The 12,818-nt window shown below is 38.2% G+C and overlaps 1 protein-coding gene across 2 annotated transcripts in view; it reads left to right on the plus strand.

The window, feature by feature from the left end:
• Positions 1-143: 143 nt before the first annotated feature.
• Positions 144-12,818, plus strand: part of tspan9b (tetraspanin 9b) — a 52,636-nt gene continuing 39,961 nt past the window's right edge. The window contains exon 1 of one of the 2 annotated variants that reach the window (XM_062994851.1): positions 144-297. The gene's annotated coding sequence lies outside the window, so the exon portion shown is untranslated. Of the gene's footprint in view, positions 298-5,529; positions 5,590-12,818 lie in introns of those variants that run through there. The other variant, XM_062994859.1, reaches the window with a different exon arrangement.

Here is a 12,818-nt window from a genome sequence, read left to right on the forward strand (position 1 = left end):
CCCTGGAATCGAAGAGTCGACTCCTTTGGGGATCCACTAAGAACTCTCCGTTGTTGTACGAAAAAAAAGATGGACAACAGTTGAATGTTTTTAGTCTGGAGTTTGTTTTTAAAACTTAAGCGCTTAATTACTCAGTGAAACCACGTTGCAGCAACATTTGTTGTGTTTGATATGCGGGACGTTTTACTATATGAGAGCTAAAAGACAAAAAAGATTCAAGTTTTACAAACTTTACTAAGTTCTTTTCGCCGTCCGGGAGTTAAAAAACATCAGTTTAAGCTTTCAAACAGCAACAAAGTAAGTGGTCACATTTAAAAATGGTTTATATTTTAAGTTTTTTAATGTCGTTTATGTTCTTTTTTCGGACTACTCGTGTGTGTGTGGTCGTTTACAAGATGCTATGTTAATGACTGTACCGATGGGAACCGCTTTAAGGTCAAAACGCGACAACGCATTGACGCGTTTCCAGTATTTAGCCTGTAACTCATTTTAACATCTTTATTTTCTTGGATCAAACATTTCAGGTGTGGTAAAACATTTATTTCACTTTAACTGTGTGCAGTTTAAACCAAAAGAAAAATGCCAAATGTTTTAACCGAGTTACAAACATATTAACGTTTTACTTACTAAGACAAACGATTAATTAAATGGAGTGAGATTTAAAAGTACTCGGATACCGAGTACCCCCCCCCCCCCATTACCATGCCAACTAACTAGTTTATTGATAGTCAACACGTGCAAGAAGTAAATACTTTGATTCTTTTTGAGGTCTATCAGTATGGTAGGTTCCATCATGAAGCAGCATATATCTGGAGAGGAATACACACTGGAGCTTAGTTTATTCAGTGGAGAAAATATAAGCCATACTGGCTTAGTCCGGTAACCTTTCCAAACAGGGACAAAAAACTAAAATGTCTACTTGCAAGAGTTGCAAATATCTGTGACTGACGGTTATTTTATAGGACTCTCTAACCAAGTGGTTGAAAGTCTTGTTTTCTGACAATCCAGCCACAGTTTTAAGCAGCATGTCTGTTTTATGGTTTTAGCAGCACCATGTTATGGGGATCCCCAAAAGGGACTGGCAGCATTTAAGTCAGAATTGATGGGAATGACTTAACCACTTCCAGAAAGCTTAAAATCGGAAGAGTTGTATTTCGACAGGATAATGACCTAAAGCACACTGCTGCATCATGACAAGAATGCATGATGTGTAAAGAAAGAAACGTAGGGACCTAGACAGAGTCTTAAAGCCAAATGTTGTATCAAATGTTTTATTGTGAAATGGGCCAAAATTGTTTTATCACTTTGTGCGATATAAGTTGGGAATAATGCATAGTGTTTTGCTTTGTGCAATATAAGTTGAGACGAATGCAGTAATATGTGTTGCTAGTGTTATTGGGAAGAGTTATATAACAATATAGTATGCTGTTTTTTAATCTTAGATTGATGTGTAGTGGGAAAATTGTTTTTTAAAACCTTAACTATTTTAATGGATTATGTAGCCTCACTTTTTAACCATGGCTGTGTGTTATATATTAATACAATCTGTTAATGTGTAATTCCTATAGAAATCAATGGCAACATTATGTTTTTGAAAGATGCTGATAATTTCTTTGTAAGCACTTGCTTAACCAAAAAATAACTGGCTGTAATAGATGGCCTAACTTAGTGGTTCTCAACCAGGGAGCCATTAGCCCAAAGTGGGGTCCTGTTGCATTTTATGTTAAAAAAAATAAAAAATAAAAAGGGGTTGAGAACCACTGGCCTAACTATTAACCATCAACAGAGGTGTACATTTTTTGTAATTAAAAACAGTTTCTGCTTTTTATTGTTACAAATCCCATGTTGTAACACTTATTTTGTTGGAAAAAGAGGTTGAGGGATGAATACTTATAATAAGGCATATAAATTTTTTCCACCACAAGTATGGAAAACCTGTTTTATTGGTCAGTAGAATTTTCTAATTTTATTTCAAAGCACTTAAGTAATAAAAGATAAAAGGACAAAACACCTGCTTGATGATTAGAATTATTGTTTAAATTAATCTGGACATTTCCATGTATAGTACATGACTTAAAATAGTGTTCAACCAAGTTTGTACTTTTTCCTTTTTTTAGTGGCGTATTAATATGGAATGATGTGAGGTGGTCATAGGTGTGCGTATAACACGGCTCAGCCAATCAGATTTTAGGACCGGAACTATACATTTTATAAAAGAAGATTTGCAAGACATGAACATTCCTAGAGATTCCATTGAGAGTACTGTCCATATAAGTTCCAAACGTTTAGCGCAGCAGCAAACCTGTCTGACCATAAAAGAAAGCCCAAAGTTTTGTCCAGAGGCTTTAGCAGTCTCATGATGACAACAAAGAAAAACCCTTTTGTTACTGCAAAAGACTTACAGGATGACCTAATGAAGGCTGTGACAAATGTGTCAATGGCGAACATAAGATCATCACTTTACAACCAAGGACTTCTTTTCCACTATTGCCAAAGAAGCACAGGAAGGGTGGACTGGAATATGTCAAAAGGAATTCTGCACAGTTCAGGGACACAGTTCTGTGGAGGGACAAATCAAAACTGGAACTGTTTGGCCATATAGATTACCAGTTTTCCCATATAGATTACCAGTTTTCCAGGCACACAAAAGGCAAGGATTATCACCACACGAATACTATCCCTACGGTCAAGCGTGGAGGTGAGTCAGTGATAATGTGAGGATGTTTTTCCTGCTACAGGAACTGACAGGCTTGACTGTGTGACTGGTATAATGGATTCACAGAAATACCAAGGCAATTTGAGGAGGAATGTTCAGCCTTCTGTGGTGAAATTGAATCTTGGTGATAATTGGACTTTTCTGCAAAACAGTGATTCCAAGCAAACCTCCAAGTCAACCAAAGGTTGGTTAATGAATCAGTCCTGGCATCTCCTGGAGTGGCATTCTCAGTCTCCAGATTTTGTTTGAGAGGAATGGGTGAAGATTCCATGAGAGAGGTGTCAGGAGGTTATCAAGGCAAAAACTGGACTAGTGGTCAAAATGTTGCTGGTTCAATCCCCACTATTGCTAAGTTACCACTGTTGGGCCCCTAAGCAAGGCCCTTAACCCTCAATTGCTTGCATATTATTTGGTCATAACAAATCCAAATGTAAAAAAAGGAATGTTCTACTAAGTACTGAGACTGCGGGTTGAATAATAATGAGTTCACATGCAGTTAACGTTTAAATTAATGTCACTCCCAAAACATCAATGTTCAGCTGTATATCAGAATGTGTTTACTTTCTTGTAGGTATGCTTGTAAAGGGCAGCTGTAAAGGGCAGCTGTCTAAATACAATTAAAAATAAATATATTTTATAAAAAACAGAAGAAAGAAATATATTTATAATTAAAATAACATTTAAAAATACATAGTTTATGTGCAATAATAATAATAATTAAAAAAAAATAATTTTTATAGTGCGTTTCACATACCCAAGGACACTTTACTTTGAAAAGCAAAACTACAATAGGGGAAGGAACAAAATTAATATTTGGATGAAGAAGAATAGTGAGCAGTGAAGAGAAAAGCTTTTAATTGAGCTTTAAAGAAAGAGATGGTTCAGCAGTCACAAAGAGATTGAGTTCCAAAGTTTGGGCAATAGCACTAAATGTACTGCATTTAAAATTCTCTTATTCAGATGCGATGCATTAACACTTCCCAGACAAAATGCTAATCCATCGCGGGTCCTCAGCCACCCCCTTCCTCCTGAGGTGAATCTCGGCACCTGCAAGAATTAAAAATAAACATAATTGCAGGATGCTTGTTCAAGTTAGAACAATACTGTTGCTAAAAAGCCACTAACAAAAAGAGGATAATGAAAAATAAAATGGCAAAAAAATAAATGTAATAAATGAATCACACGAAACATCTGCAGTCTGCAACAGTGGATAAAAATGAGCAGAAAGAAAGAACTGGTTGTCACAATATGACAGGTTGGTCTACGACAACCAAGTTCTCTGAAAAAGTGGAAAAATAGGAAACCCTCAGATGAGCCAGGGTCAGCAAAATACAAGTGGGACCACCACATCATAGATGCAGCCCGCACCCAGCGAAAAGGTCATCACGCTGCCTGTGGCAGGTCGCTTATCCAAGGTGGTTCTGTTGTGACAGCCGAAAAGCGTCTGAGTTCCCTGAAAAACATAAAAGTATCAGAGAAATAGCAGGGTGCCAACAGAGGAGCCGGCAAGTCTGTAAGGGTGAAACCGTGATAATTAGAGATGGGACGATCGATCGGCTACGAATCGGTATCGGCCGATTTTTAATCAAAATATGCTATCGGCGATCGGCGATATTTCCTAAAAGTAGCCGATCCGATCGTGTGATATATAAAGATCACGTTAAGTTAACAGCTCAGTGGATTGATCCAGACTTTGAGCTACGAAGCGCCAACCATCACATCACCATTCATCAACCATCGTACAGAAACCATCGTGAAAGCTCTTACGATGTAATTTTGCTGATTGTAATATTTACTTTAAAAAGATAATTCAACCCGGTCACATCTGAGTCGATTCTATCAGCACGTTATATAAACTCGGTAAGCGGTTCTTACTTGTGATGTAGATGAGAACAGAAGACGTTACAGAGCCAATCAGAGGCAAAAGTTTATTCATTACCAAATTCGTTAGTTCAGGATCATCTGCTGAACTTTTAGAAAACTTTTAGCTCCTTAGACGGAACGAGTCTGACTCGGTTACAGATCTGTGGTAATAGCAGTTTAATGAAGCTTTTTATTGTAAGAGAGTCACACAAAATGTTCTGTAGTAGCTGGTGTTTATTTAAAACCACGACATTTAATTAATAACAGTAAACACGGAGAGATAACTGAGAAGAGAAACTTACGCTTCACATAAAAACGAATCAACTCATGAATCAATGAATCACTTATAGCGATACTGTGAACAAAGCGTCTCTTCTAAAGGCACAAACACACACACGTGCGCACTGCTCCGGTTTATCTTTACTGTGAGGCTCTTTTTAAGTTTATTTACTGCTAATCCCCCCCCCCCCGATCGGAATCGGCTATCGTCCGATGTCCCTGAAAGGAGATCGGAATCGGTGCCAAAAACCCTGATCGGTCCATCTCTAGTGATAATAGAACACTTCCACCTGGAGCGAATTAATGCTTAATGAAGCGCAGTTAACAAGAACTGAATCTTCTACACCTCCATGCCCCATCTGCTGGCTAAATTTGGAAAGACAAAAGAACATGATTCTGTATCTGTGGCAGGTGTGCTCATGACAATTTATAAACAGATTTATACCCCAATGGAGATACAGAACAAAATGACTTGAAATCTTTTTCCTTCTGTATATCCCATATGAGAGTAAATAAACTTTTGATTAAATTTATGAAGCTCTTAGTCCTGGACTTTAAAAAAGTGTTTCATGTTACTGCTCTAGGGAGTTAATGGTGGTTTAATTGTAGGGAACACTCTGGAAACAGAGGTTTCTGATGTATGCAGGCAGCCAGCTGTGCCTGAGAGCCCCTTCCATCGGTGACGTCAGCGGCCAAACTAAATAGACAAGCTACAACTGTAATTAAACATGGTGAGACTTTCCACTTTCCAGTTTTGAGATGTGTATTATTTAAATGTAGGAAGTAAACTTATTGAAGCTGGAGAGTTTAAAATCTCCAGCAGCTCAAGTGCTTTTCACCACAAGCCACTGCATTCCGGGTGGCTGGCATGTTAAAGAAAAACTTCTCTTTAGAGCATAGTGTTAGGGAAGTCCTGAGGGGTAATAGCAGTATAATGTGCATTCTGGGAGAATACATGGTGGCACAAGGTAATGGTAAACTGTTTGATGCCACATTTTTATAGTGATGCTTAGATGCAGGTAAAACTTGCTCATGATAAGCTGCTTTGACAGTAAGTCTGTATAATCAGCTAGTCTTCTGTCTAACTAGTTGGCTTGGGTGTTATACTAGGTACTTAACACTTTAAAAAAAACAGTTTTTGATTGATGTTTGAGCCGAAGTGGATTGGGCTACACGACCAGCAGGGATTGTCTGTACTGTAGTGAGTTGGAGGTAAATAAATATTTTTTGCAATGCAGTGTTGGTATTATGTTTTTTCGTGGACGATTAAATCACAAAATACTGTAACGCTTGTGTGTGTGCTGATGTATTCTGATACAAACTTTATTTTGCCCCTGTCCCACGCTTTTACACTCCTCCCCCAGGTTTCCCCTCACCCCTTATCCTGCGTTCTCATTGGCTGTAGTTCGACACAGCACTCGCGGCCGCTCGCATTGCTTTTCACACTACACTATTTTAAGTCGTCGACAGGTCCAGTCTTCCGTCTAACTAGTTGGCTTGGGTGTCATGCTAGGTAGTTCACACCTTTAAAAAACAGGTTTTGATTGATGTTTGAGCCGAAAATGCTTGTTAGCGTTTACATCAAATTTAAACTATGTTTTAATATGTCATGGAAAAAATTTCATGGCTCTGTTTACCTACTTTAACCACAGCTAGTTAAAGTAGTACTTTGTGTCTTTGTTTTTTGCAAGCATGTTCTACTGGTCTTCAAATATAAAGAAATAAATTTCCAGTAAATTATAAGTTACCAAAGGGGTGTGTCACCCTGGTTAGTAACCATCCACTGGCTTAAATGCCAACCCAAAGCAAGTGTTTACTTTATATTTCTGTCATAGGGTCTGTCTGAAAACCTAATGAACAGCCTTGCTGCCTAGTGGCTACCTAGGCAGCTGCCAAAGTAGAGAGGATTCTAATCAGACATTAAATTTATGAGGCCAGTTATTCAGACGCACTACTTAGACAGCGATAACAGCAATTACATTATAGCAGTTTTTGCTTACTAAGCTAACACAGTCTCAGGCCATTCGAACCAATCGGCTAAGGCGACTCGCTAGCATGCCAGCTACCATCTCCACCCGTGTACCAAGAAAAAGCCTGAATTTGTGAATAAATGACACCTGTACACCTTTATACAAATAAAAAGTTTATGAGAATTTATTTACATTTAAAAAAGAACTTTGTTGAAAAGAAGTTTGTTGTTCTGCATTCATCCACCTTATTTGTACTTTTTTGTAAGTAAAGTTGAATGCTGGGATTGCCTTCATACCTAAAGAAGCATCGGATGCTCCCTCGTTATTCAGTCAGTTTATCGCTTTGAAATAAGGCACCTTAGTAGGCAGCATTTTAAGGCATCTAAGAATTGAGACAGACTTCTTCTCTGAAGTGCATGTAAAGTGATGAAAAATGCTGTCTTTTAAAAAAAAAAATTATTTTACCCCTTTTTCTCCCACTTTTAGCACATCCAATTTCTGCCCATCAATCATCCTCTCACTAATGCTGGTCCCTGCTCCTGATTGGGGAGGACGAGGCTGCTCCACGCCCCCTCCGAAACATACATAGCAATCGAACATCTTATCACCTACACTTGACAAGTGCAGTAGAGCCACACCCCCTACCGCACTCCTTCCCCATCTCCGTGCAGGCGCCACCAACCAGCCAGCAGAGAGTCCCCATCCGGCTTAGTCCCGCCACTTATCTGAACAACAGGCCAATCGTTGTTCATGTAGCCACTCAACCTCAGCTGGCAAAGCAGAGCCGAGATTCAATACGATGTATTCGAGATCTCAGCTCTGGTGAACAGCGTGTGTTTTACCGCTGTGCCACCTGAGCGGCGAAAAATGCTGTCTATGTAGAGGGCTCACTAGGTTTTCAGACAAACCCATAGAATAGATAAATAACTGCAAAATTATTTTGCTATTTGTTAATGCAACTGTATGGGAACAATGCTTTTTAAAACCATTATAAATGAAAATGAGGAAAACTCTTACATTTTCATTCCAAACCACATTCAACTGTTAATACAGTAGCATGTTGCATCAGTACACAGTAATTAAACCAAAGTTAGGAAATAGCGCATTTAGCATTCTGACTTGCAAAGGGTCACAATTCTAATTCTACTAGTAGAGGCTCAGATTACAGCATTTAATCCTGAACATTGTTTTATCTTTACCAAACATGAAAAGAAAAACATGATGACTGTTGTTTCGCAGCTAGCTGTGTTTTGGGACCTTTGTGCCATTTCTCTCTGCATCTACCAGCTTGTAATTTAAAGTTTGCGGTTGCTCAAGCTTTGTCAGAATGGGTAAAAATTGTTCATCGACAGGAACTGTAAAGTTTTTCCACAGATTCCTGGATTGATTGGGGTCTGGACTTAGACTTGGCCATTTCAACACATAAAGGTTATTGGTTTTCAATCATTCCAGTGTAGCTTTGGCTGTACGCTTTAGAGTTGTCGTCCTGTTGGAAGGTGAATCTCTGCCCTGGTCTCTTGCAGATTGGAACAGCTTTTCATCTACATCCATCTAACTCTAACTCTGACCAGTTTCCAAGACCCTGCTGAGAAACTTCCCACAACATGATTTTATCACCTCTAAGCATCACTGTGTGGATGGAGTTGGATTGATGAGCAGTGTTGGGTTTCTGCCAAGAATAGTGCTTTGCAGCAAGCTAGATTACTTTTAGGGAGAACCTTATTCCTTATTTTTGAAGAATGACTTTATTTTTGCTACTTTCCCCATAAAGTACAGCTTTTTGGAGTGTGTGGTTGTTTTGTAAACAGCTTTTTTTCTCTAAGTTCTGGATTCCTTTGGACTTTTGGTTGCTTCTTCAGCTTATGCTGAGTATTTGCTTAGTTCTGTTTGCCTTGTTAATTGTACATGATTATTTAAATAAAGAGAACAACAGACAGATGAGACTAAATTAGACCTCATAAATCAGCTTGTCATGGAGAAGTCCCAAGAATATCCCAGCCACCGTGACATACGGCGGTGGAAGCAGCATCATCATCATGTGGATGCCTCTCTGAAATCAATACTGGATTCCTTTGGACTTTGGGTTGCTTCTTCGGCTTATGCTTAGTTTTTGCTTTGTTCTGTCTAGGTAGTGTTGTGCATTAATATATAATATATATAATAATATATAATCAGGCATAACATTATGACTAACTCCTTGTTTTTACACTCATTGTCCATTTTATCAGCTCCACTTACCATGTAGAAGCACTTTGTAGTTCTACAATTACTGTCTGTAGTCCATCTGTTTCTCTGCATGCTTTGTTAGCCACCTTTCATGCTGTTCTTCAATGGTCAGGACTCTTCCAGGACCACTACAGAGTAGGGCTGGGCGATTTTGCAAAAAAAAAAAAAATTCTCGATTATTTTAAAATTATAACCGATTGTCGATTACGATTTCGATTTTTGTTTTTGTTTTTGTATAATGCAATTGAAATAAGACTCAAATGTCTTTTTTTGTTTTGCATTGTAAAAGAAGTGCAAAAATAGTAACAGCACCACCTATAATTATCCTTGTAAGGGACTCAAACTTTATAACAATAACGATATAACAATAATTAAAACAAAATAGAAATCTAAATTATCTATATGCTTTATAAGAATAGCTCACAAACAACTCTTGTTTTAAATATTGTGCAGCAAAACCACCTTACAAAAAGTTCTTTACAGGTTTCTTAAAAGGAACACGAGCCTGTTTACTGTTTCCACCACTAAGTGAGTCTGTATCAGTATTTACACTGGGGGGGGGGGGGGCATCAAGTAATCACTCAGCTCAGCTTTGATTTTGTCCTCTTGTGATTGGGGGGTGGATGGAGGGGGCCAGTTCTGCTTCTAACAATATGGACTACAAATCCCAAGCTCTTACGGACTGTCACGTGACTGTCACATGTCCCGGTCAGCCAATCCTGATCGGGCTCACAGTCTCCGGAGTTTTGATTCAGTTCAGCTGTGTTTGTTTCAGTGAATCTTAATTAAACTCTTCTGTTTGTGTCTCGTTTTGCCGATTGTGTTTGCGCTCTTTATTTCTAAATCTAACTGTTACCGCGTATAATCCTTGTTGTCTTCCGTTTACTGTATTAGTTTTTGCTCTGGTTTTGGACTTTACCTGATTTTGTACACTGTTTTTGCCCTTTTGATATTAAACTTTCCCTGATTTATATTCCGCGAGAGTCTGCTCAGTTTCTGCCTTGTGACATGTTGGTATTTTAATTAAAATATAAAGTATGTAAACAATCGCGATTGTCACATTCTAACATCGGGTGAAAACGTTCATGCGAATTAACCGAATTAATCGTGAAAATCGCCCAGCCCTACTACAGAGTAGGTATTATTTGGGGTGTGGATCATTCTCAGCACTGCAGTGACACTGACATGGTGATGGTGTGTTAGTGTGTGTTGTGCTGGTATGAGTGGATAAGACACAGCAGCGCTGTTGGAGTTTTAAATACCATGTCCACTCACTGTCCACTCTATTAGACACTCCTACCTAGTTGGTCCACCTTGTAGATGTAAAGTCAGAGATTAACACTCATCTATTGCTGCTGTTTGAGTTGGTCATCTTCTAGACCTTCATCAGCGGTCACAGGACGCTGCCCACAGTGTGCTGTTGGCTGGATATTTTTGGTTGGTGTACTATTCTCAGTCCAGCAGTGAGATTGAGGTGTTTAAAAACTTCATCATCGCTGTTGTGTCTTATCCACTCATACCAGCACAACACACACTAACACACCACCACCATGTCAGTGTCACCGCAGTGCTGAGAATGATCCACCACCCAAATAATACCTGCTCTGTAGTGGTCCTGGGAGAGTCCTGACCATTAAAGAACAGCATGAAAGGGGGCTAACAAAGCATGCAAAGAAACAGATGGACTACAGTCAGTAATTGTAGCACTTCAAAGAGCTTCTACATGGTAAGTGGAGCTGATAAAATGGACAGTGTGTGTAGAAACAAGGAGGTGGTTTAATGTTATGGCTGATCAGTGTATATATATTAAAATTTGACAGTTGAATTGTGGAGGCTGACACTTAATAATGGCTGCTGGACCTTTATAGAAAAGTTTTATGATTTTTTTTTATACTTATTACATTTGTCTACCATCTAAGCTATAAGAATACATTTAGACATCTTCCAACCCACACACTCAGCTGAATTCTTTACTTTTTGCTGCCTTGTATGTCACAAAGGCCTGACCCTGCAGAATGTTATCCTACACTTACATAAAGTTCTGACTGAGCTGTCTCTGATGAATACACTGTCTCACTGCATGGACACCTCACTTACTTCAGCCTGGAAGTGCAGCAACAGCCAAGAGGCTGCAAGATCCCATTAATTAGTAATGAAGCTGTGTGAGATTGTGTATATATCTTAGAGTGGGTGGCAGAAGCTCAGGGTGATTACTTAGTCATTGAAAAGTGGGTAGAAAGACTTGCTTTTAGTTAGTGTTTGTATACCCATACACAGTATTCACAACTTAAATTTGAAATGTACTTGGGTGCTAGGACGTAGTCTGGTTTATGTTTGGGTTTGTTTTTACTGGAGGGCTTTGTTACTTTTATTAGCATTAGTATCACACTTGAATTTGGTATCAGCATATTCTCAAAGGAAAGGAATGGGAAATATGTTATCAGAACATCCATATTTAGGCATTTAAGACAAATTTCACAAGGCCTGTTTACAATGATTGTACTGTTACAGACAAATATCAATAAATGCAAAGGCCTTCAATGCTAAAACTAAGATGCTATTGTTAATTATAAAAAGTCCCAAGAATATCCTAGCCAGAGTGAAGTATGGAGTTGGGAGCATCATGGTGTGGCTATGTCTCTGAAATCAATACTGGGTCGTTACACATCATTGAAAAACAACATGATTGGAGTGACACCCTGGGACATAGTAGAAAGTGTAATCTCATCAGTCAAGAACATTAATTTGGAAAAAGAATAAATGTTTAAAAACACAACCCCAAACGTACAGACAAATACGCTGCTAACAGCGGCTGTGCAACAGGACTAATGGTAATTAAATGTGATGTTTGTATACCTTTCCCCATTGACTTAATAAAAATTTTTTGTTTATATAATTTAATTCTATATTAAAGGATGTTGTGTGTACATTAAAAAAAAAAACAGACTGAAAAGATACAGAAGTGGTTACTTTCCCCCTCACTATAGGTCTTACCCCTGAAAAAAAGATTTGAAAAAAATATACTGTGTATTATATTTTCCTTGTAACAAAGAGTAGCTCTTGTTAGTAGCTCATTTTCCAGCAGTTGTGGGGCTTGAACCAGCAACATTCCAATCAACATTCCAGTACCTTAACTTCTGAGATAACACTGTTTGTAGCAGTTTATTTCCCCACACAGTAATTTCTTCTGAATGAGAAGAATAAGAGATCCACAAGATGAAATTTTTGCAAAATGGAGTTACTCTGAATATATTTAAGGCATTTGTATTCATTTCCAATTTTAATATTTTTTGTTCAACCCAGAAAATGGATATCTTTTTTTATATTGTGAGGTTCTCACCTGAACAACAGGAGACAATTCAATGCATTGTCCAAGTGCAGCCAAATCAGCCAAATCAATTTAGCTTGGTCAAAAACCATGGTTAAGGAGATTTAGTAAATTGGCATCCATGCGCTTTGGGCAAACTTCACAAACCCTTACCCAAAAACACTTAAAGCTCATAAAAATTTAACGGCTTTTTGAAATGTATTGTACATTACATCCTTCTGTGCTCAGCGAAGTTGTGTTCTGCCTTCACTGGCTTCCTTTTCACAGGTATTAGATAGGAATGCATTTCCAAAAAAAGTTGTAAAATGCAGAAAAATTAAGAATCTGTGAGTTGTGATTCCCAGTGTTTTCACCAATAAACTTTATTGTATTTTGTAAACATAAACACATTTAGAATTTGATGCCTGCATTACACTTCAAAAAAGTTGCGACAGAG

This window comes from Trichomycterus rosablanca, chromosome 1, assembly GCF_030014385.1.
Source record: "Trichomycterus rosablanca isolate fTriRos1 chromosome 1, fTriRos1.hap1, whole genome shotgun sequence".
Classification (NCBI taxonomy): Eukaryota; Metazoa; Chordata; class Actinopteri; order Siluriformes; family Trichomycteridae; genus Trichomycterus; species Trichomycterus rosablanca.